The 25,464-nt window shown below is 41.2% G+C and overlaps 1 protein-coding gene and 1 long non-coding RNA gene across 24 annotated transcripts in view; one reads left to right on the top strand and one right to left on the bottom strand.

The window, feature by feature from the left end:
* Window positions 1-25,464, top strand: part of LOC138753237 (neurexin-3-like) — a 2,173,925-nt gene that overhangs the window by 710,217 nt on the left and 1,438,244 nt on the right. The window lies entirely within an intron of this gene.
* Window positions 2,430-23,503, bottom strand: LOC138753243 (uncharacterized). Its single transcript, XR_011351058.1, has 5 exons — window positions 23,362-23,503; window positions 13,591-13,954; window positions 13,404-13,483; window positions 9,520-9,601; window positions 2,430-2,750 (listed from the first exon to the last, which is right to left on the bottom strand). It is a non-coding gene; the product is annotated as an uncharacterized lncRNA (long non-coding RNA).

Raw genomic sequence — 25,464 nt, 5'->3', positions numbered from 1 at the left:
TAGAACCTTAGTGAATGGAACGTTGGCCTGGAAGAGGCTGCTTCATTTATCTTTCCTGTGGATGCAGAAGATAATGTTGGTGGTATTCCACTGGCTGTAGTCTGATGCCCACCTCACTGACAAAAGACAAAGGAGGAAAAACCCAATACCCGACCCCAACCCACCAATTTTCCCTTGCAACCGCTGCAACCGTGTCTGCCTGTCCCGCATCGGACTTGTCAGCCACAAACGAGCCTGCAGCTGACGTGGACATTACCTCTCCATAAATCTTCATCCGTGAAGCCAAGCCAAAGAAGGAAGAAGAAGAAGTCTGATGCTCAGAAAGCAAGGATCACTACAGCCTGGTGGAACATGCTTTGTGCTTAAGCAGAAGTCATTTGGGCCATAGTGTTCATATCATCTTGTAAATAGCCATTCAGATTGATCTCATTTTCCAGTTGGTGCTGCACAATTTCTCGATCACAGAACACTTGCTCACCCAAGTATCTTTTAAATTTGATCAGGCATTCCTTCTGCAGTACACAAAAGAGCTGGAGAAACTCATCAGGTTTTGGGCCTGAGCCCTTCTTCAGGAGTGCCAAAATTCAGGCAGACACAAATAAAAAGGTGGGGCTGTGGGTGGGGGGGGAGGGGGAGGGAGGAATAGAAAGGGGAGAAGCACAGGTAAGAGGTAATATTTGGATACAGGTGCAAAGGTAGAAGAGAAAGAAGTGGAGAGGTGATAGAGAGAGAGGACAGAAGGATAGGAAAGATAGCTCTCTGATGTGAGTGGGGAGGTGGATGAAAGGAAACGCGGATGAGAGTGAGAGAGAAAGAGAGAGACTAGGAGAGGGGGCTAATAGGAGAAATTAGAGAAGTCGATATTGATGCCGTCTGGAGACTGCCAAGATGGAATATAAAGTGTTGTTCCTCCAGTTTGCGGGTGGCCTCAACTTGGCAGTACATAAGCTCATGGACAGACATGTCAGTGTGGCAATTGAGTATTCCTTATATATGGCATTCCTTCTCTCCACCTTTCAGTTGCTGACCACCCGGTCTGGGTAATATTATTTTCCACTTCACTGTAATCATTTTCTTTACATGATTTGGCATTGAATAACCCATTCTGACATATCTCTCTCAGTTAAATAAGGATTTTTCAGTTGGATTTGTTGGGGGTAGTGCACAGGTTCACACAGCTTTAATTCTGTGTGGCAGGTGTTCTTGTGCAATCTGCAAGTGGATGTTAAAATACTTCTCATGCTTTGGCTTTGAGAACGAAGATTTAGGAAGGATCATAGACATAAGCATGTCCTTCAAGCCTGCACAGTGGATTTTTTAGGTGGAGTGCAGTGTGTGCAAATACCTGCCCCACCTTTCACACCTGGGGTTTATCTGCCATGCTGGGATGGTGACAGCCAGGTCCTCGGGGTCATAGGTGTTACGTTGGAGTGCCCTTCTCCTAGATGGATGGTCTGACATGGCTAATGAGCTCCAAATAAAATAATCTTAAACGTTTCATTCAATGCCAAATCCTGCAAATAGATTGATACAAAGAAAGGTGGTATCAAAAGTGAATGGGCCAGAACACTTTCACATCATCTCAGGTTCAGCAGGATCTATTGAGAGAACAGCAGTGTTAATGTTTCAGGTTGGCTGATCAACAACTGGCCAGTTCTGATACCAACTGAAGGATACCCAGCCCAAAGCTATGATGCTGTTCTTTGAGCTTGCGCTGGATTATGTGAAAACAGAGTATGAGATCGCAGTTGGAATCGGTTGGAGAGTTGAAGTGAGAAGTAAATGGAAACTCAGGGTCATCCTGCTGCCGTCTTGATTACACCTGTCCAACTCTGCTTCCTTTAAGGTCTTCATTCTCTTTTCCCAACTTCTCCAGCTGTCTTATTTCTATTCTGATGAGACATTGTAGAAAATGCTTCTGAAATGTTTGTTTTTCTGCAACCATGTTTTCCCTTCCATCAGTTGGCAGTGGTCTAAAGTGCACCAGCTCTATATCCTGCACTTCTACTCTCACCCCCCCCCCCCCTCTACTCCCACTATGAACGTACATAAGGGTTTCCTTGATCTTGCCTCCATTCATAAGAAGGTCATTGTCCATAAAGGCATTTCGTATTTTGAAAGTTTGGATAGGGTGGATGCGGGTAAAATGTTTCCCTTGGTGGGGGAATCGAACACAAGGGGTCAGAATCTGAAAATTAGAAGTTAACCATTTAAAACAGAGATTAGGAAGAACTTCTTTAGCCAGAGGGTTGTGAATCTGTGGAACTCACTGCCGCATACAGCAGTGGAAGCCAGATCTCTGGGAGTATTTAAACAAGAAATAGACAAGTATCTCATGAGTGAGGACATCAAGGGATATGGGGAAAAGGCCGGAAATTGGAATTAGTGGAGAGCAGCTTAGTGTATATTTACGGAACAGACTCGATGGACCTAGTGGCCTGGTTCTGTTCCTTTGTCTTGTGATCTTGTAATAATTCCTGGCACCGAAGGATAAATCAGCCATGATCATGTTGAATGTTGGGGCAGGCTTGACAACAAGGTGGGCAACTCCTGCTCCTTCTTACTTTGTGCTTTCCTTGTTCAATGTGATGCGTCCATTGGGCAAATCTTCCTCTTGCATCCTCTTTCAGCAGTCTAAACGCATGACTCCTCCATGATGGTCAGGGTCCTTCATTCTCCACCAACACCCTCTCCCTCCTCATGGCACCGTCCCAAACAATCAGTCCTCACCTTCCCAGTGTTCAGGGAACCTTCAAGGCAAAAACAGCAATTTGCTTCTACTTTTAATAACACTGAACAATGAAGATTTTGCTTCCTAAACCCTTTGGGTGTATTTTTTGTATATTGGGCTACTGATCAGGAAAATCAACTGAAAATGTTCCTTTCACGGACCTTTTTTTTAGATATAACCTATTTCCTGTTCCATTTTGTCTACTTTAAGCATATAAAACTACAGTCAAACATGACAATGAAAATTTGTTTTCTGCATTTGCACTTGGATTTCTTCCCTGCTGATCTTGGTGCAGTCAGTGATGAACATGGTGAAAGGTTTCACAAGGACATTGCAACTATGGAAAAGCAGTAACAGGGCAACTAACACAAGAGGCATCAGATGCTAAGTGCAAAGAAAAATCAGCGGCAAAACATTTTTAGGTCGGTTAAACGAACACAGTGCGTCAGCATTATTACACAATTAAACATGTTAAATTCAATAAAAGTTAATTTAATATTTCTCCAACTTCCTACGTGATACAGCAAATCTAAAATGATCTTTCTATTGAGCTTGTCTATCATAATTCCCATTTTTCTCAGGAAACAAACCTGAAAAAAAATTGATGTCCGGTTTAATTTAAGGAATTGGATTCAGTGTTCATGTTGTTTCCTGTATATCAGGGTAATTCAACAACAAAATGCATAACTGCTTTGTAGAACACCTCCGCTCTGTCTTAAATTTAGATACCATTAACTGGTCGGTATAAAATGGCTAGCAAATTTCACATGGTTTATTGAAACAAAGTTGAAATGAATGGGCTAATAATCAATGCAATGCTTGCATTCATTAGTCCCAAAGCCTTTTTATATCTTTAATAGGTTTTTTTTTAACTGTACCGCCATGGTGCCTTGTGCTTTGGAAGTACATCTTGATCATTGCCTGGCACATAGTATTCCAGCCATTTCCAAGTGACTGGGAAAATCATTTTCAGTGTGCATCCAAACATTCATATACTGTATGCTCCCAGCGGGGAGCTACTTGCCAAAAGCACTAGAGTGGAAAATTATCACATGTAACTAGGATAGATCTGTCAACTTGCAGTTGGATGAATAAGTGGATGGTCTTCATAACACCTGAATTCTCCATCTTATGGAAGAGGTTTAAAACACAAGATCTGACATTAATATAGCATCTTTCGATCTCTAAAATGTCACAAGGTGCTTCAGAAAAGTGTAACAAGCAAGAAAAGTGAAGCTGAGATGACTGAAAAGTTTGGTTAGCAGTATGAGCAAGAGGAGGCCATCGAGCCTTCTCCTCCATTCAATAAGATCACATCTGATCTGACCATGGACTCACGTTCCATAGAACATAAAACACCACAGCATATTATAGGCCCTTTGGCCCTCTATGTCGTGCTGACCCATATATTCCTTAAATTACTAAACCCTCCCTACCCCTTAACCCTCTATGTTTCTTCCATCCATGTGCTTACAAGTCTCTTAAATGTCCCTAATGTTTCAGCCTCCACCACCACCCCTGGCAAGGCATTCCAGACACCCACAGCTCTCTGTGTAAAAAACCTAACCCTGATATCTCCCCTTAATTTTCCTCCATTCACTTTGAACTCATGTCCTTTGGTGTTTGCTATTCCTGCCCTGGGAAAAAGGCACTGGCTGTCCACTCTATCTATGCCTCTCATAATCTTGTAGACCTCTAATAAATTACTTCTCATCCTTCTATGCTCCAATGAGAAAAGTCCCTGCCCTGCTAACCTTGCATCATGACCTATTTTCCAATCCCGGCAACATCCTGATAAATCTCCTCTGCACCCTCTCCATAGCTTCCATTTCCTTCCTATAATGAGGTGATCCGAACTGAACACAATACTCTAAGTCTAGTCTCACCAGAGATTTGTAGAGTTGTAACATGATCTCTCTACTCGTAGAGTAGAAGCCCAACATCCTCTAGGCCTTCTTAACTATCCTATCAACCTGTGCAGTGACCTTGAGGGATATATGGATTTGAACCCCAAGGTCCCTCTGTTTATCCACATTTTTAAGTAACCGACCATTAACCCTTTACTCAGCCTTCTGGGTTGTCCTTGCAAAATGCATCACTTCACACTTAACTGGATTGAACTCCATCTGCTGCTTTTCCGCCCAATTTTGCATCCTATCTTTATCCTTTTGTAACCTGCGACAACATTCAGCACCACTCACAGCTCCTCCAACTCCGCAAACTTACTGACCTATCCTCTTCATCTAGGTCATTTATAAAGATCACAAAGAGCAGGGGGTCCCTGACAGATCCTTCCGGAACTCCACTAATCACTTTCCTTCTACTGCTATTCTTTGCTTTCTATCTGCAAGCCAATTTTTTTATCCATACAGCCAAGGCTCCATGGATCCCATGCCTTATGAATTTCTGGACAAGCCTCTAATGTGGGACCTTGACAAATGCCTTACTATCATCCATATAGACCACATTTACCACCCTCGACTTATCAATTTCCTTTTTTACCTCCTTAAAAAACTCAATTAGGCTCTTGAAGCACGACCTTCCCTTCACAAAGCCATGTTGACTATCCTTCAGTAGACTAACCCTAATGCTTATAAATCATATCCTTAAGCATCCTCTCCAATATTTCTGTAAAGGCCTGTGTGAAAAATTATAAATAAAATATTCCAAACAAAAGAATCCTCTCCAATAGTTTGCACAACACTAACGTAAGACTCACTGGTCTATAATTCCCAGAATTCTCCCTATTACCTTTTTTTATACCAGGGGACCATATTTGCCGTTCTCCGATCCTCCTGCACCTCCGCTGTGACGAAGGAGGATGCAAAGATCAGTTTCCCAGGACCTATAATTCCCCAATTGTTCAAAAATCTCTTTATCTGTATCTAAAATACATTTATTGATACATTTACTGCTTCGTTGGCAGAGAATTTGGTAGATTTTAATACTCTGTCTTAAATCTACTCCAAATCCTGAGGCTATATCCACTCTTTCAGCGCCACTTGCCACCTAATATCTGGGTTGAAGGTTAAGTTAAAGGAATGTTTTAAAAGGGATAAAGAGGCAAAAGATATAGGAGTTTTGATCAAGGAAGAGAGAAAGTACTTTTGAAGTTCAGGAAATTGGTATAGAATTAGTCATTTGACTTCCTTAAGAAATATAGGAGAGAACTTGAGAAAACAAAGTGGGCAATGAAGTTACCTTAACAAGTAGCATTAAGGAGATTTTCTGAAACTTATTATGAATACTGTGTATGACATGAAAGAGAATAGCCAACTAAAGAATAGACCCCTGAGGGACCAAGGTTTTATTTTAGACATACAATATGATAATAGGCCTTTACATCCCACAAGCTCATGCTGCCCAAAATACTCCAACCAACCTGCAACTACCTGTACATCTAATAGGGTAAAAGGAAACTGGAGCACTCGCAGGACAGTCGTGGGTAATCAGTATGTGGGGTCTGGAGCTATTAGTGAGGTCCTGTACCAATGGTTCTCATCATAAGTAGGATGTGGAGGCTAGAGAATTAAGGGAGCATGTCTATAAGGAAGGAGGAACTCCAAGGAATATTGGAGCTAAAGGGTGGACGGAAACTATCCGAGCATGCCAAGGGAAGAGATTGCTGGTGATCTGATGGTGATCTTTCTTCCTTTGATAGCGACGGGCTAGGTGTCAAAAGATGGAGGATTTCTAATGACATCCCCATATTCAAAAATGGCAGTCGGGATAAGCCTGGAAATGACAGGCCAATGAGCCTTTACATCAGAGGCAGGGAAGTTGTTGGAGAAGATTCCGAAGCACAGCATTCATGTTGATTTAGGAAGTGATTAGGAGTGATTAGGCGTGAAGCAAGGCTGTGTTCTCGCACCAACCCTCTTTTCAATCTTCTTCAGCATGATGCTGAACCAAGCCATGAAAGACCTCAACAATGAAGACACTGTTTACATCCGATACCGCACGGATGGCAGTCTCTTCAATCTGAGGCGCCTGCAAGCTCACACCAAGACACATGAGAAACTTGTCTGTGAACTACTCTTTGCAGACGATGCAGCTTTAGTTGCCCATTCAGAGCCAGCTCTTCAGCGCTTGACGTCCTGTTTTGCGGAAACTGCCAAAATGTTTGGCCTGGAAGTCAGCCTGAAGAAAACTGAGGTCCTCCATCAGCCAGCTCCCCACCATGACTACCAGCCCCCCCACATCTCCATCGGGCACTCAAAACTCAAAACGGTCAACCAGTTTACCTATCTCGGCTGCTCCATTTCATCAGATGCAAGGATCGACAATGAGATAGACAACAGACTCGCCAAGGCAAATAGCGCCTTTGGAAGACTACGCAAAAGAGTCTGGAAAAACAACCAACTGAAAAACCTCACAAAGATAAGCGTATACAGAGCCGTTGTCATACCCACACTCCTGTTCGGCTCCGAATCATGGGTCCTCTACCGGCATCACCAACGGCTCCTAGAACGCTTCCACCAGCGTTGTCTCTGCTCCATCCTCAACATTCATTGGAGCGCTTTCATCCCTAACGTCGAAGTACTCGAGATGGCAGAGGTCGACAACATCGAGTCCACGCTGCTGAAGATCCAGCTGCGCTGGGTGGGTCACGTCTCCAGAATGGAGGACCATCGCCTTCCCAAGATCGTGTTATATGGCGAGCTCTCCACTGGCCACCGTGACAGAGGTGCACCAAAGAAAAGGTACAAGGACTTCCTAAAGAAATCTCTTGGTGCCTGCCACATTGACCACCGCCAGTGGGCTGATATCGCCTCAAACCGTGCATCATGGCGCCTCACAGTTCGGCGGGCAGCAACCTCCTTTGAAGAAGACCGCAGAGCCCACCTCACTGACAAAAGGCAAAGGAGGAAAAACCCAACACCCAACCCCAACCCACCAATTTTCCGCTGCAACCGCTGCAGTCGTGTCTGCCTGTCCCGCATTGGACTTGTCAGCCACAAACGAGCCTGCAGCTGACGTGGACATTTACCCCCTCCATAAATCTTCGTCCGCGAAGCCAAGCCAAAGAAGTGGAGTCAGCAGGGTTCTGTGCAGTGGAGATCATGCCTCACAAGTCCGATTAATTGTTTTTGAGGAGTAAGCTTCAGGAAGGATTTTGAGAAGGTCCAGGAGGAAAGGCACAAGGTATGATGGCAAACTAGATTCAAAATTGGCTTGGTGATGGAAGGCTGTTTGTAGTGGATGGGTGTTTTTCCTGACTTAACATCTGCAGCAAGTGGGAATGGTACCAGGAAATGTGTTGTGTGCAATATACATCCAATGTTGCAACTGTACAAAACATTGGTTAGACAGCATTTGGCATGTTGGATACAGTTCTGGTTGCTCCACTGCAGGAAATGTGTGGATTAGAAAGAGTGCAGAAGAAATTCACCAAGATGTTGCCAGGAAGGTGGGCTGTCATTATAAGGAAAGATTAGATATTCGAACAGGAATGTAGAAGGGCTGTAGAGTGATCTTATAGAGGTTTATAAAATTATAACCAACATTGATAAGATGGACAGCCAATATTTTCCCTAGAGCAGGGAATACAGACTATAGGTTTAAGGTGAGAGGGGAGAAATTTAAAGGAGATCTGAGGGGTAAGTTTTCCTCATTGAGGTGTTAGATATCTCGAAATAATTGCCAGAGGAAGTGGTAGAGGTAGATGCAATTACAATGCTTTAAAATGCACTTAGACAGGCAGTATACTTAGATTATTTTTTAAGGTAGATTATTTTTTAGACATACAGCACAGTAACAGGCCATTTTGATCCATGAGATCGTGCCACCCAATTAACCGACACCCCCGTTATATTTAGAACAGTGGGAGGAAACTGGAGCCCCAGGGAAAACCCATGCAGACACAGGGACAACGTACAAAGTCCTTAAAGTTCGCGTAGGATTCAAACCCCAGTTCAGATTGCTAGAGTGGTAAAGGTGTTGCGCTAGCCACTCCACTAACCATGCCGTCAGAAGGATCACAGGCCTAATTCAGGCAAATGGGATTAATGTCGATGGGAATCACGGACAACATGAACGAGGTGGGCCAACAAGGCCCATTTCTAAGTTGGTTAACTTTATGATTCTACAATTCAAATAGATTTAGGAAGGGAGTTTTTGAGCTTGAATCCATCAAATTCAGGCTTTGGAGGAACTCAAATATCTGGCAAAAAACAAATCTGGGAGATATGACACCAACTTTGATAAATTAGTGAAAATATCAGAAAGCGCAGAGATTGAGGCATTATTATTTTGTCTCTGGAATGAGAAAAAGACTGAACACAAGGTCATGATTATCATCCTGTGTTATTAGTCTACTCAATATGTGTCAATTTGCTCCACAGTCTTGTCACTCCTTTTTCCTCAGTAAACTTCTCAGGCTGGCAACTCTCTGAGAATTCTTGAGTTCCTCTAGTAATACTCTCTCTAAAAATTTAATTCCTCCACAATCACTAGCCACCCATCAGCTGTCAATGTCCAGCATATTGTCTTACTACCTCTCTTTCTTGCTTTAAGGTGTCAAAGTAAAGGCCATCTGTTCGACAAGGCCTTTGATCATCTGGTCTGATACCTCCTTATACCAATTAGTCTCAGTTTTTTTTCTTGTTTGATAATGCACATACTGAGCTGCTTCAAGGGAATGCTCATTGACAGGTTGTGAGATGGAAGTGTAAGGAGAGTCTTGTAAGAGGGAAAACATCGAGTAGGATAGCTCTTAAGTTGCCCTGTGGGCCTTAGTGTGAATTCTTGCTGCCCCAAGCTCACAGGAACAGTCTAGAGTGACTTACTTTAAATGCTCTTTGGCATCGCAACTCTGTATCGTTTTTTCATCTCCTGGCAAGGAATTGCAGTGACATCTATTGTTCTAGCCTAAAAAGCACAATATTTAAAGAAAGAAATGTTTAATCCAATGCTTAAGGAAGACTTGGTTAGCTTTGGTCAACAACTTTGCCATCAACTTAGAGACCATTCTAAAATGAAAGATGAGAAATATGTTGGGAGAACCAGTTGATTGATTTTAAACACCTTTATTCTGGGGTCAACTTACTTTGATAGTCGTAGAGTTGTACAGCATGAAAGTGGGCCATTTGGCCCAACTTGTCCATGCCAACTAAGTTATCTACCCATTTGCCTGCATTTGGCCCTCACCCCTCTAAAGGTGAGATTAAAAATTGCCTCTCCCTCACTCCAGACTTCATCACCATCCATTAAAACCATAGCTGATTCGTTACCCAACTCCCTTGTTTAGTAGAATACTCAAGAATCTATCAATCACAGACTTGAATGCACTCAACAATAGAGTGATCATAACAATGTCAGCTCAACCCTTCTCCAGGCACTGCTAGATCAGAGAAGGGACTTGGATCCATAAGACCATAAGAGCAGAAATAGGCTATTCAGCCCATCGAGTCTTCCCTACCATTCAAAGATGAATTGATCTATTTTCCCACTCAGCCCCACTCTTCACCCTTCTCCTCATAACCTTTGATTCCCTAGCTAATCAAGAATCTATCAATCTTTGTATTGATACACTCAATGATCTGACCTCCACAACTGCCTGAGGTAACAAATTCCACAGATTTACCACCCCTGGCTGAAGAAATTCCTATGCTTCTCCGTCCTAAGAGGATACCCTTCAATCCTGAAGTTGTGGCCTCTTGTCCTAGTCTCCCATCACGGGAAACAACCTGTCTACATCTACTCTGTCCATCGTCCCTGCAGTGGATGCCAAAGATGCTGAGCTTAAGAATATATCCCGTATCACATTGGTGATTTCACATTCTGGTTTTCGGATGCCAGGTTAGTTGGGATCATTTTTTAATCATGAAAATCAATAGAACTGCAATTTCTTTCATGTCTTCTGTTGTTCATATAATTAAAAATGGGATTTTTAATAAAATTTAAGAATTCATTTTACAAAATATATGTATAACCACTTCATTATTTTGTATGTGAAACCACCCACATTTTGTCTTAAGTTAATAACTGCACATTCAGAGGTCAAATGTGTTGGTTTTGGAGCTGAGAAATGTAATTAAATTCATCCTGGTGTACTAACTGATAGCCTGTCATCGACAGAGGTTAAGCTGAACAAATATCCAATTTGTGAAAAAAAGGGACGTGACTGAAACAGGCAATAATAAGTCTTCAAATCTTTTTTCTCCTTTTTCATATTTTCTAGTAATTCTGAATATGAAGAACATACATTTTAATTTTCCTTGAGGAATGCCAGTTCCTACATATTTTGCAGATTATTGTACAGTAAAACCTGTTATCCAGAATTCAAGCAGTTGGCAAAAAAAATTCAAACTGTCAAATCATAGGTAAAAAATATGGAAGTTTAAAATTGGCACATCTTGCCAATATTTGCTAATCAAGCAACTCACCATCTCAAGCAACCAGAAAATTGATCTACCAATCTTCATAGGTGCCATTTACCAGGGAGTTTATTGTATTATCATTTCATTTTAAGTGCAATACCAAGTATGAATTTCTCTCTTTCATTACTTTTTGGGATCTCCCAACCGTTGAAAAGAATATCATATAGAGTTCTGGCAGGCAACTTCAGAATTCTCCAGGCATTATTTGGATGGAGATTGAGCTGAGATTTATTTTCTCTAGGGTGGATGCCATTGTTCAAGTTTACGATTATTATCATCTGATTGTACGAATACAACCAGACGAATCATTGCCTCTCTAGACCATGCGCACACAGAAATACACAATACGTTGTACGTAACGATCACATAATAATCAAAATAAATATATGTAAATATTTGGGATAATATTCACAGTTACAGGATGCTGGGATGAGTACTACATAAGAGGAAAAGGTGTTTTGGCCCAACATCCCTGCTGACCAACTTGGCATTCTGGGCTAGTCCAATTGATCCATATTTTTCGAAGGCCTTCCTATTCATAAATCTATCCAAATGCCTCTTGAGTGTCAGAATTGTACCCTCTTGTACAGTTTCCTCTGGCAGTTCGTTCCAGATATGACCACCCACTTGAGTGAAAAAGTTGCCTTTAGGTCACTCTTACTTTAAATCAATGTCCTCTAATTATAGAATCTACTCTGGTGGAAAAAAAGACTATGAACATTCACACTATCCATGCATTAATGACTTTAAGGACCTCTTTTAGATTGTCCTACAGTCTCCTATACTCTCAGTAATTATCCATTTTAGATCACCTCTCCCTAAAACTCAAGTCCTCTAGTCGAGGAAAAATGTGGGTGAAACATCTCTGTGCCCATTCTATTTCATTGATATCCTTCCTGCAGCTGGATGCCCAGAACCTCATATAGTATTCCAGTTGTGGCCTTATCTTCACGTATATCCGTCCAGGCACTGCCAGACTGGGATCACCTGTCAATTGGAGGAACAACACCTCATGTTCTGACTGGGCACCCTCCGGATGGCATTAATATCGACTTGTCTGTCTTTCGTTAACCGCCGTCCCCTCATATTCCTGTCGCCTTTCCCTATCTGTCTCTCCATTCCTTCTCCTTTCACACAAACATGATATATTCTTACCTCATCCTTTACCATATCCATTTAATACCTTTTGTTGGTCTGGATTCCTCCCCCTGAATTTTAAGACTTTCTGAGATTTCCTGCTTCTGGCTTTTTCTGCTTATTCCTTGAAGAAGGGCTCAGGCCCAAAATGTTGGCGAAATATCTTTGTCTCCTGTAGATGCTGATAAGACTGATTGAGTTCCTCCACCATTTGTGTGTTTTCACTACACTCACAACATCAGCAGACTTTTGTGTTTGACTCATCTTCACTTTGCACAGCTGAACAATGAGGTCTCAAATTTTGTGCAATGCCCCAATCAATGAAAGTATGCATCCCAATCACCCTCTTCACCACCCTTTCCATCTGAGTTACCACTTTCTGGGAGTCATGCCCCTGTAGACCAAGATCTCTCTGTTCTCCGATTTCCTCCATGGACATTCCATTCAGAGTGTACGTCATTGCCTGGTTTGACTTCACAAAGTCCAAAACTCCACGCTTGTTTTGGTGTCACTGACCTAGCTACTGTTCCATCCTGAAAGGTCATCTGCCCCAACAGTGTCCAAAGCAAAAAACACAATGTTGGAGAAACTCAGCACTTTATATAGTAAAGATAAAGATACATAACCAATATTTCGGTCTTGAGCCCTTTATCAAGTTGGAAATGTTGGTTATGTATCTTTAACTCTACAATATGAGTGCACTATTTGACCAGCTAAGTTTCTCTGGGATTGTTGTTTTTTTTTCACTTCGTTCATGGTGTCTGCAGACTTTAGTGTTTTACTCCAGTGTCCAAAGCAATAGATCTGTTAATGAGAGGAATGGCCAAAGGGGAACCCTGCACTGTCTGCCTACTCCCTTTGAGTTTTCCCATGGTCACCCAACTACCTATAGCTTGCACTTTATGTGTGACAACATCAGTATAACTGTTATCTATGGTCCTCGCTCCCTGATGACCTGTGGTTCATCCACTCCAGGTCCAATTCCCTGACTTAGTAAAGAGGTACAGCTGGGCGCACTTTCCACAAATATAGACACCAGGCACACTGGGAATTTCTCTGATACCCCACATTCTGGAGGAGGTCCATGCCTCTGCCCTGACCACCATCCTGATTGCATTAATCTTGAAAAATCAAAACAGCTTATCTGTTCTTACCAGTATCTTCGATTAGTTTTCTTGCTGAAGATTCATGACCTTCTTTGTCAATCACTACACTGCCACTTCCAAAACAGCTGCTTCAAAATAAAGAAAATATGGCCATTCAATATACCTTGGCTCTATTTTGCACAACAGGAGAGTTATCTCTCATGTGCTGGGCAATATCATTCATAATGTATCTTACCTGCTCATTATTGCATTGGTCTTCGAGGGATTGCTTTGCACAACTTGATCATCACATTTCCTGCATTTCATCGAGTCTATGCAAAAGTGTTTCCTTGTTTTAAAGGGGTTCAGATTGTCATAAGAATTGGCCTTCTGTTGTTTCAAAAACAAATGGTACAAGAACCCAGGATTGAATTTTGCTGTCACATTAAAACCAGTCGCATCTTCATGATGTGCAAGTTCTTATTTCTTGATTATTTTGTGTCTGTCCACTCGAGTTAGAAGAAGATGTTCTCATGTCTTTTGAGATTCCTCCTTCCACTGATCTGAAAATAATGCCCGTGGGTATTTTTTTCCTCAGAATGCTTGATCTTTGAGAGGAACTTACAAGATTAAACAAAGATTAAATTTTGAAGATACCAATGTCCACATGAAACAGGTTACGTTTAATCCAGGCAAACAACTGGATTTTATATATTGATTATTATTTGGTTTCTCATGAGCAACATTCAGTGAAGGCTTCGATAACTTTATGGCAGAAATGATCAGAATGAACCTTGTTCTACAACATGAACCACGTACAAGCACTTTTAAACATATTTTCTGTCTAATCATATCTTCTCACCACTTAATATAATTCTATAAACCATCTAAATTCATTAATATACTGCCGACATCAGTGGCTTTTCTGGTAACTTTAGTTGCAGGTTTAATAGGCTTGGTATGAAGTAACTTGAATTTTTAAATAATAATTGAATTATTCATTGTCATAGATATTAAGATGCAATGAATAGTTTTGTTTTTCATTCTATCTCGGCCTGTCAACTAAAGTATAGGATGTAGTGCAATAATAAAGTCTGCTCTGTCAAAGACTGTGAGAACCTGTAGAGTTGTGAATGCAGCTCAGGCCAACAGGCAAACCAACCTCCCCAACATCTGTACTTCCTGCTGTTGTGGGAAAACTGCCAACATATTAAAGGGCCCATTTCACACTGGTCACACTCTTCTCTGCCCTTCCATGGGGCAGAAGTTACATGAGGAAAACACTAGCTTCCAGATTCAAAGGCCATTTCTTTCCTTTTGTTAACAGACATATACAGTGCCCTCCAGAATGTTTGGGACAAAGACACTTTTTTTCCTTTATTTTCCCCTCTGCTCCACAGTTTTCAATTTGTAATTGAACAGTTCACGTGTAATTAAACTGCACATTCCAGATTTTATTCATGGTTATTTTTATACATTTTGGTTTGACCATGTAGAAATTGCAGCACGTTTTATCCGTAGCCCCTCATTTCAGGGAATCATAATGTTTGGGTCATTTGGCTTCACAGGTGTTTGTGAGCACTCAGGTATGTTTACCTGCTCCATTAGTGCAGGTATAAGAGGGCTCAGCTTGCTTTTGATCACTTTTGGACTCTGTAGTTGCCATTTTTCAACATGAGGACCAGAGTTGTGCCCAATGAAAGTCAACAAAGCCGTTATGAGACTGAAAAACTTAAGTAAAACAGTAAGAGACATCACCCAAACCTTATGATTACCAAAATCAACAGTTTGGAGCATCATTAAGAAGAACGAGCGTACTGGTGAGCTCAGTAATCATAAAGGGACTGGTTATAGATGACACTTCCCTTATTCTAAAATAGCCTAATTTCAAGGTATCATCTTCCAAGACATGAGCTACAATATTCTGAATTTCGATGTCTTTAATCCAACAAATCAAACTCTGTGGCTGTTATTTTATGTAGTTTTAATTTGTTGATAAAACAAATAAACATTTTGTATAGCATTAAAACTTTCAAAACGATGAATAACAAAGCATTTATTGTATAATGATACAAAAGATATGTAGAGATACAAGCTTAAAGAAATAAACAAACTTTAAAGAGATGCCAAAAATTCAAAGAAACATTTCTCGTGCAAGTTGTTAGTCTGGGTGGATATTATGACATATGACATCATAGTCACTTTGGTAATGGTACAAAAAATCATTCTCTTAAAGAGACAGGGACAAAATTAACTAAGAATCAAAACACTCAAAGTTTTAACCTTTACATTGGAAGATCTCCACTGCTGATAACAGAAGAAATCTCATAATGACAAAAAATCCCCAAAAATGTGTCGGACTGATCAGAAACTTGCTTCAGGTCTGGACATATCAATGACTACTGTCCTCAGACGACATCATGAAAATAAATAGTGGTTACATTACAAGTTGCAAACTATGGCAAAGATGCTATTCTTTGATTCTTGGGCAGTTCCTTTATGCCTCCACATTTTGCTCTTGCCATCACTCTGATCCAGGTTACTCTTGGTCTCATCTGTTGACAAGACTTAAGTATCGGTTGGCTTGCTTGGGTAGCATCCAAAACAAAGTGTTTCACTGAATCTAGTTCCAAATGACAGTGGACATTCAATTCAATTTAATTCAATTCAACTTCTATGGCACATCGATAAACATTGGGAAGAGATCTTGGGGACATATCAAATCTCTTCAGCTTCTGAGATTAGCTTTGACCTGGTTGGACCAGAATAAATTGTTCATGATATTTACTCCTAAGAACTTCAAACTCTCCACCATCTCCATCTCAGCACTATTGGTATGTACATGGTCATGTGCTTCACTTCTGCCCACCACCCCCTCCCCCCCCCAGCCCCAGAAGGATCAGCTCCTTTGTTTTACTGACATTGAGGGAGAGGTTGTTATGCAAACACCAGGCCACCATATTCTCTATATCCTTGTACTCCATCTTGTCATTGAGATTCAGTCTAAAACCATGATGTAATTTGGAATTGCTCAGCAAATTAGGCAGTACTTGTGGAAAGAAAAATAGAGTTAACATTGCAGGTTAGTGAGACAAGGCAAATAATAGTTCAGCACAGACTAGAAGGGCTGTAGGACCTTTTTCTGTGCTGTCGTATTCGATGGTCCTCTAGTTAAAAATCTGTCATCACACCCTCTCAGTCTCCAAATTTTTTTATTTCAATTCTTAAATTGTTAATTTTGATCTTTTTTCAATATATCTCTCCAACATTTGATCATTTATTGACCGATTTCCTCAACTTCACAAAATTCAAATCAATCTTTCTTTCACATAAATTAAATCTACTTTTGAATAATTTAAGGGTTCACTTGTCCCTTTTGATTTCTAGCTCATGGGTTACTTTTATTATACATCGTACTGAGGAAGCATCATGAATTACAAGGTAGGGTTTACACAAACATTTTTCATTGCTTTTAGCATTTTCCATTTTATCGTAAACACATACAGTAAAACCCCTGGTATCCGAATTCAAGCAAACGCAGCCTCAAGTAACTTGCAAAAATAATTGATTAAAATAAATAAGAGTAAAATAATATGTAAGGTGTACATATTACACCTTGCCATTTGTTCGCCAATCCACCACTCGCGTGCCAGTTGGATTCGACACGGTATCGATATATTAGAATTGTCTGGTGAGCAGAAATTAGCAGATCATAAGGCAATGGATAAGTTTTGGTTAGGTATTATAAGAATAAGTCTCAAGCAACTATAAAATACACCTATCTGGCATCTACCAATCCCCATAGGTGGCTTTTATTATACATGCATCTGATGAAGATGAAGAAGGAGCTTCTCCAGGATCATGTGAAAGCTCTAACTCCGCAGTCTAGAAAGATAATTATGAGTAGCAGAATATAAAAAGCATTCACAGAGAACATAAATTTTCATCATTTAAAAATGATTCAGTAAACCCTATGGACTCCAGGTCCCTGTAGGGACAACCAGTGCATATGCTCCGTGCCCCCATTTTTGCTGGACTACCAACAAACACATATACTCTATGTTCCCGTTTTTGTGTAGTTAAGGTTTACCCATTGTCCCAGTCTGGAGTATGTATTCTGAAAGGTTAAAAAAGGCTGAGTCTCATGAATTAAAAACCATAGGGGAAGTGGGTATCGCATTGTGTACTGGATTAGGAAGGCTGTATTAAGCTTCCAATGGGACTGTTGTGATTGGGTTTGGTGTGAAAGTCACTGACATGGGGTTCCAGAAGGCAGGAATGCTGTTGCAATATAAAGCCATCTTAGAGTACTTTTTTTTCTTATTAATTTCTAGCTTTACCAAAGCAGGTGTTTATAAGAACAAAGTAACTAGGAACAAGAACAGGCCACATAACCCCTGGAAGTGCTCTTTCTTGTGTAAGATACTGTCAGATCTTTTGTCTCATCCACATTTCCCTGTTCCCTGTGCACTCCCCCTTTGTGCACTTTTGCAATGCATTCTTTAAATTACATGATTTTACATGTATACGAAAGACCCCTGATTAACTAGATTTGAACTTTATAATGGTCTCAGGGTTGTAACATATCACAGAATTTTTTTCTTCCAACTCTGATATTTACATGGGTGCTGCAAGTGTATCTCCTGCAGTTTAAAATTTATTCTGTGCAACATCCATTGTAACTGTATTCTCTACATTAAGCTGTTTACAAAATGTGCAGTCTGCATCTTTTACTGCGTTTACTCATGTACTAGTTGATCCCATGAGATAGACAACAGACTCGCCAAGGCAAATAGCGCCTTTGGAAGACTACACAAAAGAGTCTGGAAAAACAACCAACTGAAAAACCTCACAAAGATAAGCGTATACAGAGCCGTTGTCATACCCACACTCCTGTTCGGCTCCGAATCATGGGTCCTCTACCGGCACCACCTACGGCTCCTAGAACGCTTCCACCAGCGTTGTCTCCGCTCCATCCTCAACATCCATTGGAGCGCTCACACCCCTAACGTCGAGGTACTCGAGATGGCAGAGGTCGACAGCATCGAGTCCACGCTGCTGAAGATCCAGCTGCGCTGGGTGGGTCACGTCTCCAGAATGGAGGACCATCGCCTTCCCAAGATCGTATTATATGGCGAGCTCTCCACTGGCCACCGTGACAGAGGTGCACCAAAGAAAAGGTACAAGGACTGCCTAAAGAAATCTCTTGGTGCCTGCCACATTGACCACCGCCAGTGGGCTGATAACGCCTCAAACCGTGCATCTTGGCGCCTCACAGTTTGGCGGGCAGCAGCCTCCTTTGAAGAAGACCGCAGAGCCCACCTCACTGACAAAAGGCAAAGGAGGAAAAACCCAACACCCAACCCCAACCAACCAATTTTCCCTTGCAACCGCTGCAATCGTGTCTGCCTGTCCCGCATCGGACTGGTCAGCCACAAACGAGCCTGCAGCTGACGTGGACTTTTTACCCCCTCCATAAATCTTCGTCCGCGAAGCCAAGCCAAAGAAAGAAGAAGTTGATCCCATGTAATAATCTACCCCCTCCCCCACTTTTTACCCCAAAATCACGTTTTACATATAACCTGTTTAAAATCGACCCCCCACTATATTTTTGTCTCTGACTGTCCATCCATCTGAGCTCCAGATGCCCCAACCATCTGCCCATTTGACTGCAGATCCTCACCCTGGCAGCCCACCTAGCTAAGCTCCTAATGCCCTGACCATGGACCCTTGCCTCAGCCACCCAAATACTAGAGCTACTGATGCCCTGGCCACATACTCTCTCCTAGGCCCCAGCTGCCCAGCTCTCGACACCTTGAACGATGTAAGTACTTACCATGGTCAAAAGTAGTACCTCCTTTCCCCCACCCCCCCACCGCCCCACAAATTTGACCTGAAAAATTGGTTCCTAAAACTCGACTATTATACAGGTATATACGGTGCATGTATTTGTTTTTACATCGTTGTACTTAAATACAGAATTTGATTGGATTTGTGTAGATTTGCATCATTATGAGTCAGATCCACAGAATATTTGGCATTTCATTAGGAGTATTTTTATTGCTACGAATCATTACAGTGAATTCTACTGTATCAAATTGAACATGATGTATAAATCATAGAGATATGAATATGCTCTAGTCAAGGGAATCATGGACAATAATTTCATTAGTTATTTGACTTAAATGGGACATTAAACCTGGCAGAATAAAAAAATAGTCTTGGTGTTGTTTTTGTCATGTGTGCAGATTTGATGATGTTCCATATATCACCACAGATTTATTAAAATATCACTTTAGAGTGACCTGCAGGTTTACCACCAAAACAATTCTATTCGACCAATGAAATATTTACAGTGATTGTAGTTTTCCAGTTACCTCACTGCAGGTGTGCATAAATATTCTGTTGGAACCTAGTTAGACTTCAACAGGAACTAAATATTTTAGCATCTCTTTCTTCTCTCCTGCTTTATTTTTTATTTCTCCCATTATTAATTCCTTATCTTAGTTGCTCCATCTCATTTCAGAGGTTGAATACAGATTATTAATACTGCCCCAAAATAGAAACGGGCACTCTCTTTTGAGCTCTGGTACAGAAATAGATGATCAGGTGGAGAGATGAAATGATTCGAGGATGTTCTTGGCCTTCATGAACAGAATGCAACATCTCCATTGACTCTTGGATATCTCTAGTCTTCCTAAAGTGGAGAAGGAACATTTTGGAATAGCAATGAGAATTGGGAGTCAAGGCAGTAGTCCAAATGGTAGAGGAAAGCACTACCTCTCAAACTATTCACCCCCTCTCTCTTGCCTTACATATGGTTCCCATCAGTCACCTGAGAATTAAGAGAACCAGAGTCAAGGCTAGGCATTTGCAATTCCATTTGAAGAAGAAGAGCTGACTAAGAACAGATTTGTTACAAGCTGAATAAGCAGCAGTTATTACTGGGACAAATGCTACCCTCTCCATTTATCTGGGATGGAATTTCCATCAGATGGCTTAGTTATTATGAGCACATATTGCTTCAAACCCAGAGCAAAACGTTGATATCCTCATTTCTCATGAACGATTCCTGAAGAGTGGTGTATGAACTGATATTGAGAATTATTTTTTGGGCTCCATTCATATTTTTGGTTAGGCACTCTGCATCTTCTTTTAGGATTATTCCTCAGCTCTGATTTTGATGTATCGCATGGCCTGTGTGCGTATAATTGCAAAACTATTATCATTCAACATCCTTCGATTGTGAAACTGATAACTGCATGGCGTCATTAATCATAGAAATATACAAGCTGGTGTCTCTGACTCTCCACACTACTGCAGGCTCCACTGCTTCATATGCATGGATGTGCAAACATCCAGATGTTTAAATTAGGAGCTGAAGTCGACAACTGGCCCAGATCCTGCTCTAGTATTTAATAAGGTCCAAGCTGATCTGATCGTAATTTCAACACTGCGTTCCTCACACTCCCTGCTTCAACTTCCCCACTCCTGACTTAACAAGAACCTGTCCACCTCAACTCGAACAATATTTAAAAGCTCTGCCTCTACTACTGTTTGAAGAAGAAAGCTCCAAGGACATGACCTCGTCTCTGTGTTGCAGTGGTGATCGCTTGTTTTGAAACAGCGACACCTTTCCTAATCTGTGATCCAACAAGTAGTCTAGATATTTAACAAATTGCTGTTGGTATAAAAACCTTGAAAATATGAAGCTTTCGCCATCCAATTTTTAAAAAAATATAGATTGTCAAACGTGTAGACAATATTTGAAATAGCATTTGCTTTTTCCTTTATGGATTATTTCTGATATATTGGCTTCTATCATTATCTTTTTGTCCAAAAATAGCCTTATTTTCTTCAGTGCTTTTCATTTCTTCATTTCCTGCCTGATCAATGCTTTAAAGTGAATTTACTGCTGAAGTCGGCTTGATGATGTCACGGTTGCTGGATGACCTGAGGCATGACAGCAAGCGACAATGCAAAGGGGTTGAATTTTGTGGGCAGCTGTCTTTGAGGTCAACAGGAGTACTAAAACTTTCTGTTTGATTTAAAAATCTAGTCTAATGCCCCCAGCTTTTGCCAGACCCATATTATTGTTTAGTTATGGGGAGAGCATCAGTGAGACAAAAAGAGTAGCATTACGACTTCAATGTAACAGAGTGTGAGGCAAGCACATCCTGAGAATCATAATCTTGCACACGTTTAAACCTTGCAACCAAAGTCAAAATCTTTTATAAGTTTGCGCTGGACCCAAGACAAAATTTCTCTTTTTTTTTTGCCCTGATTTAGTTTTACAAGATTCAAGATTCCTTATTGACCTGTACAAAAACAGGGGTAATATCACATTTGCTTTAGTGCAGACAAATTTGCCATCAGTAGAAATGGCCAGCCGCCCCTTACTGTCAGAGAAAGAGAAGCAAAAGAGTCCCCCCAGAGTCACCGAGTGACCATGGATGCGCCTCCAGCGCTCCCGCAGCCTCTAAAGCCACACAGACTCCAGTCCAAATCATTGGTAACTATCTGGTCCAGATCTGAACCTCTGACACAATCAGGAAGCCTTCAGTGGCCTTGGCACCCTCTTGCATCCCAGCTTCAATACTTGGTACCCCTTCAGCCAATGTCAAACCAGTCTCTAGCATACATAGCCTGGTCTGAGTCCTTTGACTGTAGTTGCCTGCACGGGTTTCTCGCCTCAAGTCACCAAAAGCTAAGTGTTCTTCAGCCGTAAAGCCCCTCTGGTCCACCACTATGGTCACTGTCCCATGGGTTATCTCCTCTGCTTCTCCTTCTCAAATAGGTGATGGTCTCCCTGTTTTCTTGTTCCCTCTGCCAGTCCTCTGCTTTCCCGGAGTCTGCAACCCCACAAGGCTGCTATTGAACACAGGTGCCACCATCTTGGGGCCAGAACCTGGAGTCCCAGGATTTTAAAATAAACCACCGTCGGCTCCTGTAACAGGTCGCTTAAAGCCTGCACGGAGCCATTGGTAATTGTGCTGGGTGGTTGGACCCCGTGAGGGAGTGCTGTGACTCCTCTCCTTGCTCTCCATGGGTCCACACCTAGAGATGGCACTGCCATTACAATCGAACCAGCAGCCTCACCATTTTTACAAGCAATCTCGCCCTGACGTTTATTTACTTTTTTTTTGTGAACTACTCTTGTTGGCTGAGTTCTTTAAAAGTAGAAAAAATGCAAATCAAGAGAAATGCAAAAAAAATATTTTTCTCACCGAATATTGCAATGGAATGAAAGGTGAAGATGGAGAATCAATTGAACCATTGAAAAAGAGATAGATACTTCAACTTTAAGAGTTAACACTAGAGAATTGGGATTTGGAGAAGAAGGGATTGTCACAATTGACAAAGTGTGATGAAAAGCTTTCTCCTGTTCTCATCCCTCAGGTAGGATCTAATGAACTGCTTTGCTTTAAGCATAAAATTTACCTTCAAGACAATTCCCCCAGGGTCCTAGTAGGATTAATCTTTCAAGCAACATCATTAAAAATACACAACGTAAGAAAGTCTTCAGTCTATACTGGATCAGTTGCTGCATTCTAATGTCCATGTTTGTCATGGACTTCCCTTGCAACTCACCAGTGCCCATAGCCTTAGGTATGGGCACAACTGAATTGATGTTAGGCTAAGGTAATGCTTTTCCTCCGCACACCGTGCTACTGATAAGCCTGCAAAGGAAAGCAATAATATCCTGGTTCACCCTGAAGGGAAGAACAGATAAGTTGAGCATTCTTTAAGAGAGAGAAGCACAGAAGCACAAGGAACAGGGCCTTCAGAGCCTGCTCTACTCTCCACGATGGTTCTCAATCTCATTACAATATTTCTGCTCTCTCTCCATAACCTTTGACTCAAACATTGTGCAAACTATAACATGAACACTTGAGTATCTTATGTAGAGAATAGCTGATCCAAACAAGAATGACTAAAGTACCCATTTGAAACACCATAACACACAAAAAAATCATATGGTAGTACTGGACAAGGAAGCAGTGCATGGTGGAATTTTTAGACTAACTTATCTGTTTCTTCTGATGTTACTGCTTGTAGTTGCTTGCTGTGTATTAAGTAATCACCAGGTTTCCTTTGTGACAATTCATGGAGCACTTAGGTGACTATATTCACATGAACCTACGCGATCACAACTACCACCAGTTGCCTGACATTGCCACTGCCTCAGCTCAGCAATTACATCACCCATGTCTTTGTGACTTGAAGTGATGGCCATCCCAACACTTTTCCTGCTGTTACATTGATTGTTAACACGCTCAGTGAAAACTCTGCTGTCCAAATCCTAATTGTTCTTTCACGTTTTACTCTTGAATAACATTCCCGTTTGCTTTATCCTTTTCTTCTTTGCCCTCCTGTTCTGATGATACCATGAATTTTGGAGTTTTAATCTCTATTTTCAAATCATCCGTCGCCTCATCCTTTTATTTGCTGATGGTCCGCCATTAACCTTGCAACAGTCTCCATAGAGAGCAGCGCACTTAGCTTAGCAGTTAGTGCAATACTGGGACCGGGGTTTGAATCCTGCACTGTCGATAAAGTTCTCCCTGTGTCTTTGTGGGTTTCCTCTGGGTACTCCGGTTTCCTTCCATTGTTCAAAAATGTACCAGCGGTGTATGTAAATTGGGTGTATTTGGACAGTACGGGGTCATGGGTTGAAAGGGCCTGTTACCATGTCTACATTCAAACAAATGTTAATCCACTTTTGGCTTTGTTCAGCTGTTGAGCCTCTGAACTCTGAATTGCCTCCCTAAGATTCCACTCTGTACTTACCTTTCCATGTTTAAGATGGTCCTTAAAATCTGACCTGGCTTTTGAGCCCCTTCCCCAATGCCTTTTTTATTGGTCTCCATCACTTTCAATTCTATAGAAAAATCCTCTGAAGTGCTCAGGGTTATTTTCTGCATTGAAGGACTTGAGATTATAGTAATATAAAAGATTTGTTAACAAACCAAAACATGGTAGAAATAGAAGAGCAACGAAATTTATAGCAGCTTCTGAGGACACAGAAATCTTAGGGTGATAGTTTTAGAAAGGCTTACAGATCCATGCAATATGAAAGCCTTGGAGGAATTTGAAAATCTTGTTTTAGATGTAGCTGGCTGTCCCATTTAATAAAAAAATGAATAGAGTCTCACAGTGGATTATGCACTAGTAACTTGAAACTCTGTCCAATAAATCAAATATCAATAATTGTAATAATAACCTTTGAGAGATCGAGTCTGCAGAAAATTATAAATCATTAAATTGGTAACCATAGACTCAGGAAAGAGAAGGGACATTTAATTAACCTGCTGGTGCTTCTCAAAAACATTCCTGGAAGACTTGTAAGGGAACTTGCAGTCATGGTACTTGTGGATGGGTTTTCAGTAAAAATTGCACCATATGCTTCATTGCTTCAGGCAAAGAGAACGTGAGAGAAAATCGGATTAAAAGGGGTGGGGGGGGGGGTGATATTTTATGAATGAAGAAAATGTGCATTAAAAAGACCTTTCACAACTGCTCTAGAGTGTTTTTGGAGTGTTGACAGTATTGTAATACTGGAATGCATAATAGTCAATGCATTCACAGAAAGATCCCACAGACTCAAAGTTGTGAATAAAAATATGATGTTTCAGGTGAAAGGAGATATTAGTTTTTGGACAGGACATTGGGAGAACTCCCATGCTCTTAATTCAAATCATACCATGGCACCCTTTTGTGCCCATTTGAAAAAACAAATTGAGGCTCGTTTGTGACATGAAGCACAGAACTTATTCATCACAAATAAATGAGGTGTAAACCTCAGAGAAAATAAAGATTCCAGATTCAAGGTTCTTTTATGGTCATGAAATAGTACAGAACATGTAATATTACACAAATTTGCCTTCTGCCTGCTGTAAGGCAGACAAAGAATCTCCATTAGTTACACCCGGCTCCCCTTACAAGTAAGACAGAGAGAGAAAGAGAGAGAGAGAGAGAGAGAGAGAGAGAGAGGGAGAGAGAAAAGCAAAAGAGAGTGCTTTCAGAGACACTGAATGTTTGTGGTATGCCTCCAGCAATCCTGCAGCCTGTGAAGCCTCACAGACTCCTGTTCGATCTGTTGGCAACCTGAGCTCATGATCCAAACTTC

Source organism: Narcine bancroftii, chromosome 2, assembly GCF_036971445.1.
Source record: "Narcine bancroftii isolate sNarBan1 chromosome 2, sNarBan1.hap1, whole genome shotgun sequence".
NCBI classification, from domain to species: domain Eukaryota; kingdom Metazoa; phylum Chordata; class Chondrichthyes; order Torpediniformes; family Narcinidae; genus Narcine; species Narcine bancroftii.
Note: the sequence above shows the minus strand (reverse complement) of the source record. Positions and strands in the feature narration are given on the sequence as shown.